The 25534-nt window shown below is 37.9% G+C and overlaps 1 pseudogene; it reads left to right on the forward strand.

Annotated features, from left to right (window-relative positions):
• Positions 1-7596: 7596 nt before the first annotated feature.
• LOC116073432 lies at positions 7597-8115 on the forward strand (annotated as a pseudogene).
• Positions 8116-25534: the final 17419 nt, after the last annotated feature.

Raw genomic sequence — 25534 nt, forward strand, 5'->3', positions numbered from 1 at the left:
ACTCGAATTCTGTCTTAACCTGACTACATGACACCAACTTTCAGACCTCAGGTTTGTTTTTTTGTGTTTTTGGTTTCTTTTGCTTTGGGTTGGTTTTTGGTTTGTTTGTTTTTACATTATTAAAGTAAATATCTTTAACCCTAGGAATAGGAAGTATAACTTTTAGATTGGATAATCTGAAATTACTGCAAATCAGCCATTTTGAATCTATAGAAACAAGAAATACATGTGGTTCAACCTGATAGGTTTGTTCAATTTATTGAACACGAGACCAAGATGAACCAGCAGATATGCTGGGCCATAGCAAGGAACAGAGGGAAAGTCTGCTCTCCTGTGTTATGCAGCAAGGCCTGGAATTTTGCCATACCTTCCTTACCAGAAGACAGAAGTCCTGATGGAGACACGATTATGACGTGTGTTTTCCTGCCAATGCTTCAGGTGATTTGATCTCAACTCTCCCCAGTCATTCACCTGGGGTACGCATTCTGTGTGCATGTCTCTAAGTGGCCAGAGTCTCTATGTATAGTTTCTGCTATTAACCCGAATAGTTTATACGAAGACCTTAATGAAGCTTTCATTTTTGGAAGTAGCTTTGAAAGTTCAAGTTTAAGGTGAAAAGAAAAGGGGTCTTTATTGACACTTGTACATTGATTTGAATCAGAAAAGGTAATTAAATTTAGCATTAACTGAATATTAGCACTAGCTGTTCACCAACCTCTTTCAGTTGAAGTTTAACTACTCATGCATACCAAGCGCTGGGTATTTACAATGAATATCTCATTACTTTGAAGTGGGTCTTATGATAATCCACATAGAATTTTTTCTATTACCTTGGGTTATTAATTTCAAGTTCCAGCTAACATATACAATTCAGATTTGCAATTATTTCAGCCTGGGTTATGTGTTGTAAAATCCTGTTCAACTCCTTATTATGTAAGGAACATGAATTCTACACTACTTGTTTCAGTGTTATTCTTTGTGTTGAAGCAATAGTACACATTTGGAAAAAAAAACATGTCTGGTCTCCCCAGATGCATTAGGCTACTAGAATTAGGATTCAATAAAATAAAAGTGTGTATTCCACATTCCTGTTCCCCACCTAAGATCCTAGATGGAGGAGAACACGGCTAGAGCCTGACAGAAAAAAGAACTGTGTAGAGTTGATAGATATACCTTACACTGTAACCAACATCTATGTTATCTCCAAATGACCATGAACTAGAGTAAAAATAAATCTTTCTACTTTTAACCTGATGCTTCTTGGGCACTTTGTCCCAATAGTGGAAAGATGTTTAACATATCCCATGCTAGATTTCAATTCAGAAAGGAAAAATTTGAAGACTTAGGTCTCTTTGACATATTTTTAGCTGGTGAGGATAGTAGACAGAGGGATTGTAAAGATGTATTCCAAGTTCTGAAAGACCAAGCCTACCAACCCAGACTCTCATCTATTAAACTACCTATTATAATTGGAGAAATACAAACTCTCCATGATAATAACAGGCTAATGGAATATATATACCCACTAAGCCAGGTCCACAGAGAATACTGGAAGAAATACTTTATACAAAAGAGAAGGATAAACATACCCACGAGGTCACAGTAGGGAAGAAGTTAAACAGTATCAGGACAGTTAATGGGAAGAAAAACATTACAGAATCACCTAAATGATTTAATCAGTACACATCTTTCAGTAATTACTCTGAATTGGTCTCAACACACCAATAAAAAGACATAAACTAGCAGACAGGATTAGAGAAGAGAATCTGTCTTTCTGTTTTGTTCTAAGCAATACACTTCACCATTGAGAATAAGACACTACTCCAGGGTGTGAAAGAATGGAAGAAGGAAATGGAACAGGCAGACACACCTACCCACTATAAGACAAAAATAAACTTTAAGGCAAAATTAGTCAGAAGAGACTTTAAAAGGCCACTTCATATTCCTTATGGGAACAATATGTCAAGAGGCTATTATAACTGTAAATACATATGCCAAACACAGGTGCACTCAATTTCATAAAACAAACACTAAAGTCAGAGATGAACCTGAATACAGTAATTAGATTTCAATATCCCACTCTCACCACTAAATAGGTCATCAAAGACAAAAAGTAAACAGAGGCACTGAAGTTAAAGTTATAAATCAAATGGAGTGAACAGGCAGCTACAGATCACTCCACCCAAACACTAACAAATATTAATTCTTATTACAAGATCATGGTTAATTTCTCCAGAAAAGACCACCTATTAAGACACACAGCAATTCTCAGCAAGTTTAGGAAAACTGAAATATCCTCTATTCTCTCTGACCCCAACAAATAAAGCAATATATCAACACTGTGAGAAAGTACAGAAAGCACACAAATTCATGGAGATGAAACAGAATACTGATGAACAATGAATTAGTCACTGAAGAAGTTAAGAAGAAAAAAACCTGTAAAATCCGGAATGAAAATGAAAGTACAGTATATGGTGTACCATTATGGCAGTTTCAAGAGAAGTTTACAGCTAAGGTGCCTATATGAAAAAGTCAGTGAGATGTCAAAAAAATTTTTTTTCTGAGATTCCTTAAGGACTTGGAAAAATAAAAATAAATTAAAGAGTAGATAAAAAGAAATAATTAAGTCAGGGGAGAAATCAATGAAATAGGAAATAGGATCAACAACAAAAATACAGAGTCAATAGTATAAAGAGTTGACTCTTTCAAAAGTTAATCAAGATTGACAAGCCCTTAGCTAAGTTACCAAAAAAGAGAAGACTCAAATTAATGAAATCATAAAGATAAAGAGATTATAACAGATACTAATAAAATTCAGAAAATCATAAGTACATATCTTTAAAACCTATTTTCCATCAAATTAGAAGATATAAAAGAAATGGGTGAGTTTTTAAATACATATTACATACATACTTAAACCAAGATAATACCAATCATTTAAACATATCTATAAATCATTGATTAGATTGAAGTAGCTATAAAATGTCTCAACATAAAAAATACTACTTCATGGAATCACTGCAGAATTGTATTAGATATTCAAAAAACCAATGTCACTTGAAATAGTAATTTCTGGATTCTTTGGAGAATCATTTGTGCCATGTGATGTTTTTCCTGAAACTGTCTCATGAGAAGATGTTTTTTCCCTGAAGCAGACATGTGGTGTTTTTCTGGAAGCACCCTGGAAAAAGGACATGTGATGTTTTGCTAGAGGGGATGCTTAAGAGAACATGTGATGTTTGGAAAGGATATAAATATAGCCCAATGGACAATGTATGATGCTGGATGATATTGGTTCATCTTGTCATTCTTTGCTGGTCTTTGTTGGGCTTTGCTGATGCTGGTCTTCACTGATGATGCTTTGTAGTATTGGTTCACCTTGCCACTATTTGCTGGTCATTGTCAAGAGTTTGTAAAAAGAAACACCACCAAAAAACTTCTGGTAGTATTCTAGCAGCTTCTTGCCCCTTCTGTGGACTCCTGACGATTGGTAGAGCTTTGTGATTTCTTCTGGATCAAACTGCTGTTGCTGATTCATGAATGGTGTTTGCTAGTATATCAGCTGCCACTGTTGATTCCTGGGAACTGAACTGCTGATATCCTGAAAACTCAGGTTAAATTTGATCCAAAGAACTATTTCTAAACAGATCCATATCCTCCTTTGCCCTATTAATCTTTCCTTTTTACTACCTCTGTTGGGTGGTAGCCTAGAAGGGAGGTTAGAACATTTAAGAACCCTTAATAAATAATAATTAATAATAAATAATTATCTTATATAATGATATTATATATTACATAATATACATAAATATATTTATTATATAATAATAAGTAATTAATACTAAATAAACCCTTAAGTAGGTTTTGAAAAGTATAAGCCTATAGTCACTTGAATTATTTCACAAAATTGAAAACTTTTAAAATCTTTTAATAAAACCAGTATTATCCTGATGCCAAAACCAGATAGACACAACAAAAATTACAGAGCAATTTCCTCCATGAATATAAATGCAAAATTCCCATAACAATACTTGTTAAACAAGTTTAAGTTGAACGATGAAAAAGATCGTTCATCGTGGTCAAGTGAGATTTGGGAATGATATGTAAATTAATGTAATGCATCACAGAAAGGTTCTCAAAGACATAAATCCCTTGATTATCTCAAAGGCACAGAAAAGGCCTTTGACAAAAATCTAATCCTCCTTCTTGAAAAACCTAATGGAGAGGCAAGTCATGGAGCAAGCATACCTCTAGTAAAGGCTATATATAACAAACCTATAGTAAATATGGTGAATTGGTCTAATCCTAGTTAAAAAAACTTTGATAACTATCCCCACAGGAATGAACTATCTTAAAAAGACACATCTACTTCTCCTTTTGACTGAAACAATGTACACCAAAGACTGGCAGGTTCATAGGATCTCAACTTGGGAAAAGAAAAAGGCTAGGGCCTTGGTTCTCTGGAAAGGAGGAACTTGTATCCTGGAAAGAGAGCTCATATAGCATTGAGGAATCATCAAACATTCAGAAGAAACTGGAGATGAACAGTGATGGGCAGTTACTGATTATCCCCCATCTTGACCAAGACTGTTTAGCTATGCATACCCTTTGGTCTTCTTTTACCATCTAAGCCTCATGTCATGACCCCAGGAATGATCTGAGTAAGTGTTAATCATTACATCTATTTATTTGTTCCTCTTTCCAATACAGCTATATTGGATTTTTTTCCCTGCTGTTCACTACCAGTTGTCACTTTAGTTGCCCTGTTAATGGTGGGTGGGTAGTCCTAGCATGTTAGGACTGGCAGGACCCCAGGCAATGACGCTAACAACACCGCTGACACTTTAAGTCATTCAGTATTAAGTAGATATTAGCTGTAAGTTGGGTTAATGTATCCAGTGATGCTTCATTGAAGAAAACTCAGTTTTAATATTTTTTTAGCAGGTATCAGTTGTAAATACTTCTCAGGTATGTGGCTTTGTGTCCATGTTCATTTTTCAGTGCTGGAATGTTGTCTGGTATGAACCTGTGCAGAACTTATAAAGTTGTTACAGTTTTGTGAGTTCATATGTGTATCAGTCCTGTTGTGTCCAGAAGACACTATTACTCTCTGGAATCATCCATCACCTCTGGCTCTTACAACATCTCTGCCCCCTCTTCAGAACAGATCTTGAGCTTTGAGGGGAGGGGTCTCCTAAAGACATACCATTTAGGACTTAATATCCCATAGTGTCTCACTCTCTGCACATTATCCAGTTGCAGGTTGCTTTGTTCATTACCACCTACTGTAAGAAGAAGCTTCTCTAATGAGGACTGAATGTTACTCTGATCTACGAGTATAGGAATATACTATAGGAGCAACTGTTACTGGATGCAGTAATTTCCAATCTCAATAAGCCCGTATAAAAACCACACAATCCAGTTATTACAATTATAAACTATTTGCCTAGATTGGGCAGATCGAGTGCTATGCTAACTTATTCCCCAGCTATAAGACCCTTTGCTACTTATGGTTTTCATTGGCCATGAAGTTCTGCTCCATCATGGCTTTCTCTTCCTACTCTTCTCTCCTCCTCATCTCTGCTCCTTCTCTCCCCTGACTTTCCCAAACCTCTTTTCCCACCTTTCCCTTCTACTGCCCAATCACAGGTGCTAGCCTTTATTGACCAGTTAGAGTGGGGAGAAAGTTCACAGGAGATCACCTGAATAGGTGATTGATTGCTTGTCAGGGGCAACCCCTCTCAGGGAAGCAGAATTAACATCAGAATACAAACAGCATCAGGGCAACTCATAACAATTACTGCTATGTTCTTTATTTGTAGGTTTCTCATAGAGCCCTTGACTTATCTAGTCTTAGATTCTTGACCTCTTTAGCAGTGTTAGATATGGAGTCCATCTCATGTTTTGGGGCTCAAATCCAAGCAAAAAGTGGTTGGTTATTATTCCTATAACATTTGTGCCACTGTTGCCCCAGTACAACTTGCAGGGTTATAGCTGGGAGGTATTGATGATTACTTTTTTCCCAGTAACTTCCAAAGTACCTTCCAGCATGATTGCTAGTCAGTAGGCCTGAAACTTCCACTTGAGCATCAGCTTGATTTCTCCATGTCCAATGACATAACAAAGTTGTGTCTTCAGCAATAGGGTCTTACTATTGCTCTGGATTTTTATCCTTAGTTTCTTCTACCACAGCTGTACACAGTTCCTAATTTGTTCAGCTTTGTCATTTTGCTGCCTTTGTAATCCTGGATCTTTCATATTTAACTTCTTTTTTTTTTTTTTTTTTTTTTTTTTTTTTTTTTTTTTTTTTTTTTTTTTTTTTTTTTATTATATGTAAGTACACACTGTAGCTGTCTTCAGACACAACAGAAGAGGACGTCAGATCTCATTAGGGATGGTTGTGAGCCACCATGTGGTTGCTGGGATTTGAACTCAGGACCTTCAGAAGAGCAGTCAGTGCTCTTACCCGCTGAGCCATCTCACCAGCCCCTTAACTTCTTTTTATCCTTCAATTTTCAATAAAGCTTCCCCTGACAAATAAGATGGAATACCTCTTTAAGTGATTGTTCTATAAAAGTATTTTCTTCACCATGATCTGTGGCTATTTTGTTTATTGTCTTGCTATTTATTTTCTTTTTCTACATATGTCCTCCAATGACAGGGATTATACCTACCTTGGTTGTTGCTGTATTGCCAGTGTGATCAGTATACCTTACATGCTGTCAAATAGATGGGTGAATAAATTAAATAATCACTATATATCTAAGCATCTGGGAAATCATCTGATAGATTTTAGAAAAAATAAATATATCTAACCAAGCTTCTTTTTTTTAAACAATTTTTTATTAGATATTTTCTTTATTTACATGTCATATGATTTCTCCTTTCCCAGTTTCCCCTCCAAGAAACAAACAAACAAACAAAACCAACAAGAACAAACCCCTGTTGCCTCCACCCTCCCCATGCTTGCAACCCCACCCTCTCCCACTTATTGGCCCTGGGATTCCCCTACACTGGGGCACAGAACCTTCACAGGGCCAAGGTCCTCTCCTCTCATTGATGATCAACTTTGCAACCCTCTATTATACACATGCTGCCAGAACAATCAGTCCCACCATGTATCGTCCTTGGTTGGTGGTTGAGTCCCTGGGGTACTAGTTAGTTCATATTGTTGTTTGTCCTAAGGGGCTGCAAACCCTTCAGCTCCTTTGGTCCTTTCTCTGACTCCTTCATTGGGGACCCTGTACTCAGTTCAATGGATGGCTGTGAGCCTCTACATCTGTATTAGTCAGGTACTGTCAGAGCCTCTCAGGAGATAGCTATATTAGGCTGACTTGTCCTTCCTTCAGTCTCTGCTCCATACTAACCAAGCTTCTTAATGTAGCTCTTTTAGGAACTACTCAGGTGCTATCATTTTTTCCAACCACTTCTGGAATTTTCTGGAATCAGGTTTCTAGCTTGAGGCATTTTCTTTGCTTAAGAAAAATAAAATTTGTGTAAAAAAATTGAGTTGGTTCCATTCCTTCCAGTTGCAGGGGTATTCAGACTGGACACAGTTGTCACTTGTGGCCTCTAAAGAGAAGAATTAGTACACATATGCCTAGAGTTTTGAGCTCAGTATTTCAAAGGGCTCCAGCCAGACTGCAGACTGTGAAAATGGGTGTGGAGTCTCTCATTCATAGAGTTTGGATTCCTCACAAATTTACCAGATCAAGAATTCCAGATAAATTGTTTTAACCTATACCTGAAGATCATGAAAAATATGGTGGGGACTCCCAAAACTCCCATAAACTGCACATTCTTACCAGAGTAAGAAATACAAAAAGGTGTCCATACTGAGAAAAGACTATGATCATGATACCCAGACTCCAGAAGGTACACAGCCCTCAAATTCACAAGAACATCCTATTGGCCAATGCAAAGCTGAAAGAGGTTAAACATGTGATATGCATCCAGTCCCTGAAGCTACCACAGAGCCTTTCCACAGAAGAGAACATGTCTAGCCTGTGCCTCAAGAGCACTGGGGAGTTGGTCATGCAGTGGCATCTGAAACCTGTGGATCAGGAAGCAAAATCTGGATGCCACAGAGCTTCAGAAAACAGATGCATTTACTGAAGAAACCATTCTCATTAAAGTGTATGTTACCCCTGCCCCACCCAAATCTGAGCCAATACTTAGACATGTGAATGCCAGTGAATTTGGCAATCTACAATCCTCATGTCTACATCTTACTCATTGAGAACAGCCCTGTCTGCAACTGACATGTTTACAGAACTCAGTATAATACTCCTAGAATGAACATATTTAGTTAAATAATAAAAAAAACTGTAGACATGTCCATTCTGTATCACCGATTAGTTTTCAGTCACTATGTAAATATGCAAGGAGCCATCAAAGACTGACTTTTGTGACCTCTGATCCAATCCCATCCTGACACCTGCACCTCTCTAGAATACAAGTGAGTTACTTACTGTTTTCAAGCTTTAGCTTCTGTCATATGCAATCACCTATTTCACTGGTTTAGGATAATTGCAATATGAAAATTAATCATGAACAGCTATCTAGTGTTAGATATGTAGTAGGCTGTCAGTAAGTGACAGTTGTTATTTTTGCTGTAAGCAAATCCCTTCACCTTACCCAAGAATTCTGCCAAGAATAAGGATAGCTATTCAAAAGCTGAAACTCAAAACTGGCTCACAGTCTACTTCTGTCCACTTCAATGCACAGAACAAGCCTGAGCTTGCAGAATCTAACAGCTGAGAGGAGCAAGCTTATTTCATGGCTTCTAGTGAGCCAGAAGAGAATGTGGCCTGTATACATTCCAAATGAAATGTAAACACAGCCTTCTTCGGTTTTTGGCTGCAAATCAGAATACTATTGTGGAAATTGAATTCATTTTGTATTTGCTTCAGGATTAAAGAGATTCTTATTTCCCCACCATTGACTTTTTTTTCTCTCTCTCCATTTTTCTTGCTCCCAGTTTATCCCAGCTCTTAGAATTAGAATGGGAGACTTTGGTTGAACACAATAGCCATTGGGACCAGGGTGGAGGGGGTAGGGAGATGGGATAGGGGTTTTGCTGAGGGGAAACCAAGAAGGGGAATAACATTTGAAATGTAAATAAATAAAATAATCAGTAAAAAAATAGTCATTGGGGAGTTGTTGGGAAAAGAATCAAAATTAACCTTCACTGATACAGGAGAGGTAAAAATAACTTTTACAGTAGTGTCATTGAATTAGAAAATTTTCACCAGATTAGACTAGAGAATCTTTGTGGCCATATACAAATTATGTTTTTTTTTTACTCCCATTAGAATAATTTTATGTCATCTATCCTCTATAGGAGAGCACATATTAGTGGGAAAGATTGAGTTGAAAATTATTTGAGGAATATCTTAATTTTTAACACAGACATTGTGTTAAGTGGTTATCTTAGCTACTAATTACATTAATAGAATCTTGTATGAATATATCCTGGCCATAGGGAAATGACTCTTCAAAAAAATTAAGAAAGATAATTTCTGCCTTGTTCTTTATAATTATTCTGTGTTCTCTGGGATGAATCAAGATTGTAACACTTAGCTTTTTTGACAGCATTCAGATGGCAAGGATCTGATGGTTAATCTCAGTTTTCAACATGATGACTTTTAGAATCCCCTGGAGAATGGCCTCTTGGAATGCCAGTGGGAGATTTTTCTTGACTGGGTTGAAAACCCCTCCCACTATAGGTGGCAGTCTTCTCTGAGTTGGGATCCTAGACTATGTAAGAGGAAAGTAAGCCGAGGATAGGCATGCACTGCCTCTTCTCACTATGTTCGCAACACAACCAAGTTCCTTATGTACTGCCCTTGAACTATGAGCAAAAAAAATCTTCTTTCCTTAAGCATAACTAATCTGGAAAGGAAAGAGAATCTGACTTGAACCATCTTAACCATTTCAAGACTTCTAGAAAAGAGAACAGCTTTTATCTTGGTGTAAACACTTCTTTTCACTGAAGTGCATGTACTGTGGGGAAGACCCATTCCTAATGGACTCCTTTTCTAAATTGTTCAAAGACCCTTTGTAGGTAAGGATGGCTATGGTATAGGTATTTTACTCACACACACACACTACATACACACACTGCAACACACACACACACCACACACACATACACACACATCACACACCACACACACAAACACATCTCTCTCTCTCACACACACACACACACTTACACATGAGCCTTGGGCTAGAGAAATGGCTTAGAGGTTAAGAGCCTTGCTCTTGCAGAGGACCTGGGTTTGGCTCTCAGCACTTGTGTCAGGTGGCTCATAGCATCCTGAAACCACAGTTCCAGGGATTTGGAGCTCTGTGGCTTCTATGAGCACCTACATTTATGTAGTGCAGATAAATTCATGCAGACATACATGCAATTTTCTAAAATGCAGTACATAATATGTTTTCAAAGCATATGTAAACACTCCATGCTTTTTTGGTACACAAGTTTAAAAGAGAAGGTTAAGCTTATGTGAAAACCAAAGTTCACCATACATTACTTCAATCTATTTTTACATGCTTCTATTCATTTACAGCATTATAAAGGGATAGTGGTACTAGTACTGATCTAGCAGACACAGAAGCTCAGTGAGTTCCATAAACATCGAGGGAAATTTAACCCCTTCTCATGTTGTCACTGATTGCATATGTATCACTGAGCTTACCCATTAATTTATAATGCTACACATGTAGCATAGTTGGTAGAGAATATCACTAGTGTTATCTAAATAGGAACTAAAAAAAAACTTTGCTCCCTCCTCTCCCTCCACCCCCAAACTGTATGATTAACTCCTGGCCCTGCTGTTTTCTATTGACCCTCTGAAGGAAGTCCATGCTGAGGACTTGTCTTTCCAGCAATTGTTCAGTTCTCTGGATGGCTCTGTTCAGACAGCTGCCCAAGCTCATTAGGCTTCCACATCCAGTTCAGTCAACATTAGCAAGCTGGTTTATTTTAATATAAACAGTATTGGATGTACTATGTTGTAATTCTATTTTTGTGTCTCTGCATGAATTCCTTTTTAATTTCTTTGTATGCCCACAAAGAAAGCATTTCAGAGCTTTTCAGTGAGCAGCTAAATCCTTTTGAGACCACAGCTTTGATTTCTGTGGGTTCTCTGTTTGAAAGCATGGGGGTTAGTGGTTTATGTGTTAATCATATGAGTCCAGCTCTTCACAGATTAATAAGTCTTTCTGGCAAAAGCATTCCAATCATATGAGCTTTGATTTCCTTCTTTATACTTACCAGTGTTAATTCAGTGCTGATAATGACTCCTCATCCTCAGCGAGAGGAAGATGTTAGGACATGGGTGTGTATCATGTTCGTCTTTACAGATTTAATGTGGACCAGAGCTACTGATATGTTGGTGTAGTGCTGTTGAAGTTTATTTCCTTCACAAGGATGTTACTTTTGCATTGTTGTGACAAAATCCCTAGAGATTTGAGTCCGTAATCCTTGGCTGTGTTGAAATGGAACACGGTATTTGATGGAACATCTTGGAGACAAGAAGTTGCTGCACTCCATTCATAGTGAACAGAAAGCAGAGTAAGGCACAGAGTGGCTACTGCCAGATATCTTCAAAGCTCCACCCTAAACTCAGCTCTTTTAAACAGACTCCATCCTTCAGTTTCTACCAGCTCCCAACAGACTGTTCATATTTCGAATCTATATCAACAATCTATTGTGTACGTCAGAGCCTTCATGACATAATCTTTCCCAGAAAGGTTCTTAGAGACCCACCCAGACATGTGCTTAACTAATCTACTAAGCAAGTTTTCATTCCAATTAAGTTGACAAACAAGACTAACTACCAAGGTGATCTATTTTCTCTTCTCCCAATAACAATATCATTTTACCTTTAGCCTCTAAGCTAGTATTACTTCAATACTTGGCTGAACATATAATCATTTGGTTAGAGAAAGTCACATGGCCAGATTGGGGCCAGTGGAGTGAATCTTCAGCTCTGCCAGCCCTGAGGGAAAGAGCTATTGTTGTTTTCTAACAGATATGGATAAAAAAAAAATGGAGCATGAATGAGAAAATGTGATCTCTAGGAACCCATCTCAAGCCCACTGTAGGATACACCAACTCTATCTTTCCTAAAATGGAGAGACAACAGATAGACAGAAGTAGCATATTAATCTCTAGTTTCATTGCTGGGACTAAACTCATGACAGAAACAATTTAAATGAAGAGGGACTTATTTCATGCTTCAGAGGTATCAGCCTATCATTTTGGAGGCAGGAATGATGGTGAGACCAGTTGATGGCAATGGCAGTGGGTGTGTATGGGAGTTCCTTGTTATATAACACTTGAGGGCACCATTGTCCTCAAGGCCCAGTATCTTGTGACACACTTCTTCTAGCTAGGCCCAACTTCCAGAAGTTTCCACAGCCTCTCCAAACAATGTGTATACAATAATTCAAAGATGCAGACCCATGGAAAACTCTTTATATTCAAACCAGAACAGATGGATTTGTTTGAATCCTTGGGTCAAAGTCAGATTTACCCCAAGAGTTTTATATAATATAAACAATACTCATTTATTTTATTCACATAGTCTTGAAAGAAGGATCAAATAATATGAAAACCAAAAGACCAACAGGTTAAAGCTATCTGTACTAAGGCTGAGACATCACCGAGACAACTCGGAGTCCTTCCTTCTTCCCATAATGTTCCTGAGAACTTCATTCATTTGAGAGGCCGTTGAAAGTCTCTGAAGCTACTATTTTTAAATATATATTTACATCTATCTGCCTATCTATCTATCTATCTATCTATCTATCTATCTATCTATCTACCATCTATCATCTATCTATCTACCTATTTTCTTACCTATCTACCTACCTATCTACCTACCTACCTACCTACCTACCTATGTACTATTTATTTATTTTGGTGTGTGTTTCTGTATATTCATTTATGTGTTCCATAGCATGCATGTAAATGTCTGAAGACAACTTGTGGGAGTCAGTTTTTTTTTCTTTCACCACATGGGATCTGAAGATCTTAGCTAGGTCATCAGGCTTTGCTACAAGAGACTTCGCCCAATGAGACATCTTTCTGGACCCGTCTGAAACTACTCTTATGCTAATTTCCATTGTAACCCATCATAGGTCCAAGTTTGGCCAAATCTTCTGTAGTATACAAGGAATGTGGACAGATTGTCAGCATCAGATCATAGTCCTTCATGGGTGCCTCCTAACAAACAGAACTGAGAGTCTGTGTGATTAGAATCATAATTGTTGTGAACTGGTGACAGGCAGACAGGACAGAGATGTTCAATGAAATTCTATTAAGTGAATTGTACATGATCAAGTCTCAGGATATTTGGATATGAGACACTTCACACGTTAGGACTAGCAATTTGCTTAGTGTCCAAATCAGAGGCCACCACATTATTTTCAGAGTTTTGGCTATCTTTTCAAAAGTTTATATGTGAAAGAAAAAAAAAGCCAAAAATGGTTGCATAATTAAGAAGTATAACATTGCTAGGAAACACTCTAGATGATACTTGGTTATGCATCTGAGAGACTGAGTTTTTCCTCAACTAAGAGAACTCAAATTACTTGAAGCATGTGAAAAAAATTGCCTTTCTGTCTAATGTGTGTACAGTTCTTTATGTGTGTGTCTCTATGTTAACTGTAGAAAATTAGTTATTAAATACTATAATAGTAAAATTGCTCAGGCATATGTATTGATTTGCCCAGAATCATTGATTTCCCCCCCTCAGATCCAAGGTAATACCACATTGGATTTAGTCACGGTGCTTCCTTAGTCTTCTCCAAGCAGGTTTTCTTCCTTTTATACCTTACCTGGTTCCTTTAACTCCAGGGAAGGAGTTAGAGAAAGGACCTATGGAGCTGAGGGGTTTGCAGCCCCTTAGGACGAACAATAATATGAACTAAGTAGTACCCTCAGAGCTCCCAGGGTCTCAACCACCAACCAAAGACTGCACATGGAGGGGTCTGATTGTTCTGGCAGCATGTGTATAGTAGAGGATTGCAAATTCGATCATCAATAGGAGGAGAGGGCCTCAGCCCTGTGAAGGTTCTGTGCCCCAGTGTAGGGGAATGCCAGGGCCAATGAGTGGGAGAGGGTGGGGTGGCAGGCATGGGGATGGGGGAGGCAACAGGGGTTTGTTTTTGTTGTTTTTGTTTGTTTCTTTGTTTTTGGAGGGGAAACTGGGAAAGGAGAAATTTACATGTAAATAAAGAAAATATCTAATAAAATAAAACAAAACAAAACAAAAAAACAAATGAGCAAAAAAAAACCAAAAAACAAAACAAAAAAAAGATTATTGATCAGGCCTATTACTTGGTACACATACTGAGCCTTACTTAAATTTTCAGTTGTCTGAGAATACTGCATTCATTCCACCTAGAAACAGTTACTAGGAAACTCTGAATGTAACTGCTAAAGTATTTGTAATAAGTAAGCGTCCGTCTAAGATGAAAAACATCCAAGCCTTTCTTCTTCATTTTTCTGATGTGTCTACTTTATAATTTTTTTAATACTTAAAATATTTTTAAAATCTCAGGACAGTCTCAGCATGATTTCACACTGGGTGAAACACTAAGATTTGATTGGTCGAGGCTTCACTCCTATGTAATTTTAAACAGATTAATTACCTATTCATTATTCTCCAATTTTATCCTCCAAGGCTGGGTCTGCCCTTACATATAAAGCATGTTAGGCTTCAATGAAGACAAGCACAGAATAAACTGTTTAATTGTTTGATCACAGTTACTTTTCTGATGTTATTCAAATATTCAAATACATCTTAGATTGCTCCATTTTTAATGAACAAAATTTAATGGATAGTAATTGAAGCTTCTGACTTAGACATTCTGTCTACCGGTCTATCTTTACTTTTACTCTTCCATCCTTCACTCATCTATCTTCTCATCTACCTCTCAACAGTCTTTCACCATTGCGTTTTAATTTTAGTTACACTTGTGAGACTGATCAAGTGTGAAGTTCAGGGTTTTCTTTTCGGTTTTAGTACATTGTGATTAATATTAATGCCCTCAATTTGTTCTGCTGGTTGTAATGAATGAAGCGTGTCCTATGTACCTTTGCTCAGTGTTGCTGTGTTTCCCTTTGTGATGTGATTATGCTATGGTTGTGAGTTGGCACATAGCTACAACAAATAAGCCATCAGTTTAGAATGTTGTGTGGTGAAACTTCCCCTTTGACATGAGTCACCTAACAGTAAGAAAACTCTAGAAATAAGAGTGGGAATGTGTCTTTTAAATAAATTTTAAATGTGTCCATCATCCTGTAGAACTTAGGAGCTGGCATCCCTTAGCTCCTCAGATCACATATAAAACCTTTTCCACAAGGGCTAAAGACTTTGTCATGAATAATGAATGGGAGCTGATTGATATCGACAGATTTCAAGGATAGATGACCCTCCCAGTCAGAACCAGAGGATCACATAATGCCTGCATCAGATCATTGCCAAATGCAAAGAACACTTTCAGTTCATACTCAATCTTTAGACACAGCAATAACATCAAAACAAACAAATCTAGCACTGAGGTAATAGTTTGGCATTTTTTACTCAACAACATTGCAGTTCAAATCCATTCCTCCTTTACCTTCCTGAGCCTTCCTGCTCCATGAGCTGTATGCCATCCAGCAACACTCATTACCCCCTCTGTCTTGTTCCAAGGATATCCTGCTCTCTAAGCTTCTGGGATTGCAGGTATGGCTGCCATGTCTACTTCATCAACACTTTCTGGCTGTGAAATAAGGATGTTCACTCCTTGGTTTTTCCTTTGCAGTTGTACCATCATGCATGATGTCTTCCATGCTTTTGTGAACAACTCATCTAACAGCATTAGTACCTGTGTTTACTAGCAACTCCTTTGACACTTTACCAACTCCTCTCAGCTGATGGGCCCATTTCTGTGTGGTGCAGACACTGTGGAAACAGTAATCAGGAATATTCCCGACTCCAGCAGCAAAGGGATTGCCTTGTCTTAGCCTTATCTCCTTTCTTTTGTTCCTCTTATCAAAGATACAGCATGATCTACCTGTTCTTTGAATCCCTTGCTTCCTTTCTACCTCTTCTCATTTTTGGATTACTTGAGATGTTTTCCCCCATTTATTCAAATTTTCTTTCTTTTTTTCCTTGCTGTCTGCTTAACCTGGGCAAGTAAAGCAGACTCTCTCCCACCTGAAACCCTGGGGACCCTCATTACATGTAATTCCCCTTACTGGCCCCTTAAGAGGCACATGCTTTAAGGATCATCTACTCAACTGCATTGTATGCCATCTACACTGTATGCTGTTACAGTTCAGCTCTCCCATACTCTAGTCCACCATATCTTTTATCCCAACATGGCCAGTTCTTACCAAGGGGCTCACTCCTGTGGATATTTATCACTCTTCATCTTAGTTGATTACTCTTGTTGACCACTTTCTCCTTTGTGAAATCCTTTTATTTTATATCAAGGACAGTATTTCTTTTTCTATAACCATTCTTCCATTATTACTCTTTACTCTTCAGCATTCTGACCATGTTTCATCTCAAGCATTTTGGACAGGAATTTATTCTCTTCTAGGCTTCCATCCTTGTGATTTAGAAAGCCTGTACTTTCTAAAACAGTTTTTAAAAACTTATTTTTTAATCTTTTCTTACAGTCCAGACTTTATCCCCCTCCTCCAGACTTTATCCCCCTTCCAGTCCACCCCCTGAGTATTCCACATGCCACACCTTCTATCCCCATCTCCAAGAGGATGCCACTCTCAACCCACCAGACCTCCCCACTCCCTGGGGTACCAAGTCTCTCGAGGGTTAGATTCATCTTCTCTTACTGAGGCCAGGCCAGGCAGTCCTCTGCTATATATGTGTTGGGGGCCTCATATTAGCTGGTGTATGCTGCCTGGTTGGTGACTCAGTGTCAGAGAGATAGCAGAGGTACAGGTTAGTTGAGACTGTTGGTCTTCCAATAGGTTCACTATAGGGTCATCTTCTTCCTCAGCTTCTTCCAGCTTTTTCCTAATTCAATCACAGGGGTCAACAGCTTCTGTCCATTGGTTGGGTGTAAATATCTCCATCTGACTCTTTCAGCTGCTTGTTTAGTTTTTTGGAGGGCAGTCATGATAGGCCCCTGTTTGTAAGCACACCATAGTATCAGTAATAGTGTCAGGCCTTGGGGCCTACCACTGAGCTGGATCCCAATTTGGGCTTGTCACTGGACCACCTTTTCCTCAGGCTCTTCTCCATTTCTGTTCCTGCAGTTCTCTCAGACAGGAACAGTTATGGGTCAGAGTTTTTGACTGTGGGATGGTAATCCCATCCCTCCACTCGATGTCCTATCTTTCAACTGGAGGTGGATGCTACAAGTTTCCTCTCCTCACTGTAAGGCATTTCATCGAAAGTCCTTCTCTTTGAGTCCTGAGAGTTTCTGACATCCCAGGTCTCTGGTACTTTCTAGAAGGTTGCACCCCACCACTATCTGCTACCTCCCAAGGCTGCCTGTTTCAATTCTTTCTGCTGGCTCTCAGGGCTTCAGTTCTGTTCCCCTTCCCATACCTGATCATGTTCGCTTCTTCCCCTCCCTTTTACCTTTCCCACTGAGGTCCGTCCCTCTCTCTCCTCTCTTGTGATTGATTTCTTCTCACTCCCAAGTGGAACTGAGGCATCCTAACTTGGGCTATTCAGCTTGTTAGCCTTCTTGAGTTCTGTGGACTGTGTCCTGGGAATTCTGTACTTTCTTTTTCTTTTTTTTTCTTTTTTGGCTAATATCCACATATTAGTGAATACATACCATACATAACCTTTTGGATCTGAGTTACCTCATTCAGAATGACATTTTCTAGTTCCATCCATTTGCCTACAAAACTCATGATATCCTTATTCTTAATAGTGGAATAGTATTCCATTGTGAAAATGAACCACATTTTCTGTATCCATTCTTCTGTTGTGAGACATATGGGTTGTTTACAGCTTCTAGTGTCATAAATAAGGCTGCTGCCATGAACATATTGGAACATGTGTCCCTGTGGCATGGTAGGGCATCTTCTGGGTAGATGACCAAGAATGGTATAGCTGGGTCTTCAGGATCTATTTCCAATTTTCTAAGGGACCTCCAGATTGATTTCCAGAGTGGTTCTACCAGCTTGCAATCCTACCAGCAATGGAGGAGTGTTCCTCTTTCTCCACATCCTCGACAACATGTGTTGTCACCTGAGGTTTTTCTTAGCCATCCTGATTGATGTAAGATGGAACCTCCAGGTCATATTGATTTGCATTTCCCTGATCACAAAGGACTTTGACATTTCTTTAAGTCAAAGATGAGCTCAGAAAATGCAGAGATCTTCCATGCTCATGGACTGGCAGAATTAACACAGTAAAAATGCCCATCATACTAAAAGCAACCTATAGATTCAACACAATCCCCACTAAATTCCCAACTCAATTCTTCAAAGACATGGAAAGAGCAATTCTCAAATTCATCTGGAAAAAAAACCCAGAATAGTCAAAGCAGTTCTTATCAATAAAAGGACTTCTGGGGGAATCATCATGTCTGGTCTTAAGCTATACTACAGAGCAATAGTAATAAAAACTTTATGGCATTCGTACAGAGACAGGCAGGTAGATCAATGGAATAGAATTGAAGCCCCAGAAATAAAACCACACACTAAATGGACACTTGATCTTTGACAAAGAGGCCAAAAACATACAATGGAAAAAAGAAAGCATCTTTAATAAATGATGCTGATCTAACTGGCAATCTGTATGTAGAAAAATGAAAACAGATCCATATTTGTCACCTTGAAAAAAACTCAGGTCCATGTGGATCAAGGACCTCAATGTAAAACTGGATACATTGAATCTAATAAAGAGAAAATGGAAAAGAGCATTGAACTCATTGGCACAGGGGGGAAATTTCCTAAGCAGAACTCCAATGTCTCAGGCTCTAAGATCAATAATTGATAGATGAAGCCTTATTAAACTGGAAAGTTTCTGTAAGGCAAAAGACATAGCCAATAGGACAAATCGGCAACCTACAGATTGGAAAAAAGTCTTCACTAACCCCACATCCTACAGAGGGTTAATATCCAAAATGTATAAAGAACTCAAGAAGCTAACCACTAAGAAACCAAACAACTCAATCAAAAAATGGAGTATAGAACTAAACAGGGAATTCACAGCAGAGGAATCTCAAATGGCTGAGAAAGCCTGTACTTAAAACCCAAATTATCTTACATGAGTCTCAGTCACAGATGGCTATGCGTTTATCAGTCTTTGTATGTTCCATAGGTAAGCCTCAACTCATGCATGCATCTAAGTTAAACTATGCATCTGCTGCCCAGAATGACCTCATCTCTCTCTAATTTTGTCTTGTTGAATGATACTATGACTCACATGGAGCTTAAAGTAGAAACTGCTCATTTTACCTCTCCTTTGCTGTCTTGCTTTACCTGGTATTGGTATTTGAGTAATACTGGCTTTGTGGAAGTTGGAAGTGCTTCTTCTGTTTCTTTCTTTGAAAAGATAAATTGAGAAGTATTTTTGAAAGTCTGGTATAATTCTGCTGTTAATCCATCTCATCCTGGGCTTTTTTACTCGGAAGAGTGATACAGATATATATATATATGTTTTATATCTATTTCAATGTCTGGTTGCTTATGTTGTCGACCTTTTCTTGGTTTAACTTTGGTGTTTCAGTTGAATCTACAAACTTACCAGGCTTTTTTTTTTTTTTTTTGATAATTCTTTAACTTAATGTAGCATAGGGTTTTGTTGTTGTTATTTCGTTTTTGTTTGTTTGTTGAAATTATAATATGGTCACATTATTTCTTCTTTTGCTTACCTCCTTCTGATCTCCCCTGTGTATTCCTCCCCATTCTCCTTCAAATTCAGGGCCTCTTTTTAAACTATGGTTTTTAAAGTATTCCTTAAATGTTAGAATTTCTTTTGGTGTTCATTATAATTTTTCCCTATCCATCTCTGATTCTGTTAATTTGGGTATTCTGTTTCTTTCTGGCGAGTTGTGGTAAGAGTCTGTTGATCTTGGTTTTTGTTTCAAAGAACCAGTTTTCAAATTCCTTGACTCTTTGTACTATTTCCTTTGTTTCTTTTTCGTTAATTTCTACAATAACTATCAAGGTCTTATATTTATGTTCCTGTGCCCCAAACCTGCCACAGGCCCTCTCAGCACATTTATATAACATAACGGGTTTTTTAAGAAACCAAATTCTTACTAGACTACTTCATTTATTTTTACATAGAAAATTGTCCATCCTTCAAATTCTTACAGCTTTCTCAAATCATTAGTTTCATGCCTGCCTCCCTTGGCAACCTTCTTTCTTTTAGCAGAATTGTGATTTTACTGGTAGTCTACACCTCTGCTGTGTCCTTCCCTAACTTTCCACACAATGTTTGGATGAGATTTCCAATGAGATCCAATGCAAATGAGAAACAATTCCTCCCTTCAGTGGTTCCAGTTTCTTCAGTCTAAACCACAAAGTCCTAATGTGACAAGCCCCACCTGAGCTCAGGTTAGTAGTGAGGTTTCATCTGTTGTCTTCTAGGTTCTTATAAACTTGTATTTTCTCCTGCCTCAAGAAATAGTACTTTGTTGGCATATTTTGTTTTTAGCTATTTTATTGGGTTCTTATATCTCTCACAGTTCCAACCCTTATTCCAACCTAATCCCTTCCGAAGTCCCAACACTAGGTTGAAGGTTAGAGGGAAAAGGGGTCATAGAACTCTTTAGGCTACTTCCTGCTGATTAGGGGTATCGAGTTCCTAGAGGCAAGTCCAATCATTTTTGTCAGATCATCCAGAAATCCAACAACAGTAAATTAAAAGTCTAGCAAATGCAACAGCAAGAATTACTAGCAGGATCAGGGGCCAGGAGCAGCAAGGATGAGGAGCATCAGAGAGCAGCAGGGACCAGCAACAGCAGGGGGAGCAGGTACTGCCACAGGCCCTCTCAGGGCTCTCCCATTTATATCCTCTCCAGAGTGCCCAGAATTAAACTATTTGCCCCTGCCAAAAATCAGGCCCCTGCAAGCGCACGAGGCAAATCATAATCACCTGAGGTGAATGAAGCAGCCTCTTATCCTGTACCTGAGATTAAAACAAAAGCACATTTACATAACGGTTTTTTTAAGAAACAAAATTCTTACTAGACTACTTCATTTATTTTTACATAGAAAATTGTCCATCCTTCAAATTCTTACAGCTTTCTCAAATCATTGGTTTCATGTCTGCCTCCCTTGGCAACCTCCTTGACCAAATCAGGATGAGATGGCTCTTTTATACGCATGCATCTTAGATTCTGTTAAAGTCCTCAGCAGCCCAAGTGCTGTATTCACTTGACTGTCTACTTAAAAAGCATTACTGAATGTGTGAATCCATATATTACTTGAATTTTCAAGAGATAGGCAAACCCTATTTCTTCTACCATTCATTTTAATCGTTTTCTAAGAAAAAAAATGAGTTAACCCAGAATTTATTCCAGAATATCATTTAGATCACATTTCTTATGGAAACAAATTATTACAAATGTGCATAGGATTCTCAGACAGTCAATAGCCGATTAATTCATAAAATATCCTAAATTAATTTATGATTCTTGAAGTTTTTCCATTATTACCACCCTCTAGAATCTCATTTTTCTCCTCTGACTCTTTCTGCTATAGCTTTCATTTTGTTCTTCTGTAGCATCACACAGCAGGTTACTCAGAAGTGTGGGACCTCTTTGCAAACATTGATTACTTGATCCAAGGTAAATTGTAGTTATTTTTGTTGTTGTTGTTATTTTTCTAGACAGAGATTTTCTTTATAGCCAGGGCTGTCTGGGAACATGTTTGGTAAACCAGGATGTACTCCGACTAAGAGATTTACCTGCCACTGCTTACCAAGTGCTGGCATTAAAGGCATGCTCCATCACCACCCAGCTCTTAAATTACAGTTCTTAACAAGAAAGTAGTTTAACTGAACTGATAATGAGTATAAACTGGTTGAATCTGCTTCAACTGGCAGTTCTGTGTATAGGGATATGTAATTGCTAGAGGTGACTGCCATGATGCAAGTTCTGAAATGGGACAGCAATTTTCCATTCATATTTTCTATAGACTGTTGACAAGGAAGTTTGTAGCTACAAGGGATTAAAATAGTAATGGCTGTGTCAATGGTCTAAATTAGCTATATATATATATATATATATATATATATATATATATACACACACACATATATATATGTACAAATGCTGGTTGATTATTGACGTTTATAAAATACACAGGCTTACTCTTTATGATGAAGCTGTGTCATGCTGAGGGTATGACTGTCTGGGTTACCAAGATCAAAGAAAAACATGCTGTGAAACAAAACAACTTCTGACTTGATATTGGTACTCCTTGGTGAGAATCATCCAATTAAAAATTCCCCAAACTGAAGTTCCAGCTTTTACCTGAGGAGTTAACGTTCAGATTTCATACAGATCTTGGACCCAGCCCAGTGGTACACTTTGCTCTCAGACTAGTCAAGGTATCCAGACTCATGCTGTTTGCTTCTGTGCCCTTCAACTGTTAATATTATCTGATGCTTACCTTGAAACAAAAGCACTCCCAGGAGCTCAAAGGTATCAAAGTTACCTGTCTGTGTCCTCCTGTTGAGTTTTGGCAGTCAGAAGGTATGCTGCAGTGCCCCTCAGTGAGTGCCCTCACATAGAAGCAAGGACTTGGCTGGTGCTCGTCAAACATGAAGGTTCATGTTAGTGCATCATGTCCTTGCAGTTATTTGTTTCTCCACTCATCTAAATCTAATCAATAAGAAAAAAGTTGCAGTACACAGTTTTGACGTAATTTAAAAATTACACTTATACCTATAGAATTCTTAATTAAATGAGTCATTTTGCTCTTGTACTTCAGTGGCAGTTGCTTATCGTAAATTATTGCTTAGGTTTGGGAAATAAATTCACTAAGTTCTGTGAATAATGATTTTACTTATTAACATGTCCTGTTGCTCAAGATGGAATCTATTAATAACATTGGTCTGGTCCTATATGTGCATGAAGGAATAGTGTTTGTCTTAAGGCTTACAATTTGTTGGCTCATTGTATGTAGGAATTGTGAAGTGCTTACCTAATAATTCTAGCCATCATAAGAAAGTTCAAGACTATATCTTTGATTTAGCCACTCAGAATACATACGTATGAAATGGTATTAAATAAAACCCTGAGTAATCATTCATTAAGTACAATCCTATAAATTAAATTGATAAGAAGTGTCTTAGGGTTTCTTTTGTTGTGCAAAGACACTATGTCTGTCTGTATACTGCCATACTTCTCACCATGACAATAATGGACTAAACCCCTGGAACTGTAAGCCAGCCCCAACTAATTGTTTTTATTATAGGAGTTGCAAAAACAATTAGCTGGGGCTGGCTTACAGTTCCAGGGGTTTAGTCCATTATTGTCATGGTGAGAACTATGGCAGTGTGCAGACAGACATAGTGTTGGAGAAGGAGCTGACACTAATGGGCCTGATAGTGATATTCCCTATGAGTCCATGGAGGTCATTTTTTTCAAAACACCACAGTGTTAGAGGTAGGAAACATTAGAATAAAGAAATAATGAATAATGAATGAGAAAATAATGTTCATGCAGTGAATTCAAGAAAAGATTTACTAAGCGTTTCCATTATGCCAAATACTGCGTTATGTTAGGATGCTAAGGATTCAGATGAATCCCATGGTCACTTTTATTGAGATCTTCTGAGGAGTGTGTAAAAATGGCCAACCCTCCATAGGTATACTAAAGAAGTCTCAAATGTGTGTCTGTTTGTGAGTGGATGTGCATGCATCCTTGAATATTGGTGCGAAACTTTCAGAAAAACAGAGAACATTCATAAAGGCGTGTGTATAGTTGTTACACAGTTACTACTTGTGGTGTTTATTTTCTAGGTACTTTGGATAGAAATGACCAAGTAATGTCCCATGCCTCCTTTCTCTCAATCGACTGCTCATTTCTGTTTCAGGAAAATAAGAAAGTTGAACTCTGCAAAGTAGGATTTTGGTTAAAGAAAAGCATGGGGAGAGCCTTTGAAACTCCGTTTCTAAAGACTATGCGGCTAAATAAGTTGATATATTGAGAAAGCATTTGTCTATGTAGTAAAACAGCATAGGGAGATGCCTGGGAAGCAAAAACATGATGTCGGCACAGGAAGCTCCTTCCAACTCCTTGTCCATCTCACATCTGACTATGGTTTGTCCTGTAATGGCATTCCTAGCTTTAGGTGGGGTCACTCTTGTCCTTGAACCTACTGCTGTTGCAAAGTGAAATGTGTTATTTAAAGTAAGCAGAAATTTATTTCTAGTCATTTTGGAGGTGGGCAAATCCAAGATCAAGGTATCAGCATCTTTGGCATCTGGTATGGTTCCAAATCTCTACTGTCAGGGTGGCATTTTGTTGTGACATCCTCTGGATGGAAGAGATTTCTTGTCATATGGCAGAATGAATACCAAACCAAACAGGCCTAAGTGGCCTGTGACTCTTTAATGAGGCCCTTATTCTTCCCTCGGAGTGGGATCTTCATGACTTAAGAAGTCCTAACAGTCTGAACTCTTATGATGGGGGATTAAGTTTCAGTACATATTTAAGAGGAGACATAAAATATTCATGTTATAGAATACTAGGGTCTAGTAGAAAGTTAATATAAGATGTGCCCTATGCATCTTAAATTCACAGTAATGTTAAAAAGGTAAAAGAATAAAAGTAAGAATAAGTTTACCAACATCTTTCATTTAATGTACTCAAAATGTCATTTCAACAAATAACCAATATACACTTTAAGCATTCCAATGAAGTGATTTATTTATTTTAACTAAGTCTCTGTAAATGGATGCCTCAATCAAGACTAGCCAAATGTTCTAAAACATCAATAGGTGTATGTAGCCATTGGCTACAGGATTGGGGAGTGAAGATCTAGACAGATATAAATATATTCTGTTTTTACAAGAGTTTTCATTGGAAATGATTTTTCCACATTTTTCTTATATCCCTGCCCAGTGTTTGTTGCTGCTCAGAAAATTCTCTTAGATGTAGTCTAAATTCCCCATCATCGTTTGCCTATGTATTCTCATGTAATTGCATCATAAATACTTAGTATATTTTTCCTTTTTGCTACATTTTATCCTAAATGTTGGAGGATAGTAGTGAACAATACTATGAAGATAGCTATTTTCAGAATGTGTACATTGTGATTTAGATGACAAGTACTATACATATGAGCACATTTGATTTGCCATTGTACCATGAGTTAGGATGAAAGTGTTCAGAGCTATGAGGATGAGAAGAGGTACTTTCAGTCTGATGGTACTGAGATACTCTCACAGTGAAACAACCTTTGATCTAAAACCAGAATAATGCCTAAATAAGGTTGGTTGACATTTGGAGGAATAAGAACTCACTGTGGTTCTTGTGTAAAGAAATAAGGGTAATTCAAAATGAGCTGGAGAGTTTTTTGAGA

Source organism: Mastomys coucha, unplaced genomic scaffold (genome assembly GCF_008632895.1).
Source record: "Mastomys coucha isolate ucsf_1 unplaced genomic scaffold, UCSF_Mcou_1 pScaffold10, whole genome shotgun sequence".
NCBI lineage: Eukaryota > Metazoa > Chordata > Mammalia > Rodentia > Muridae > Mastomys > Mastomys coucha.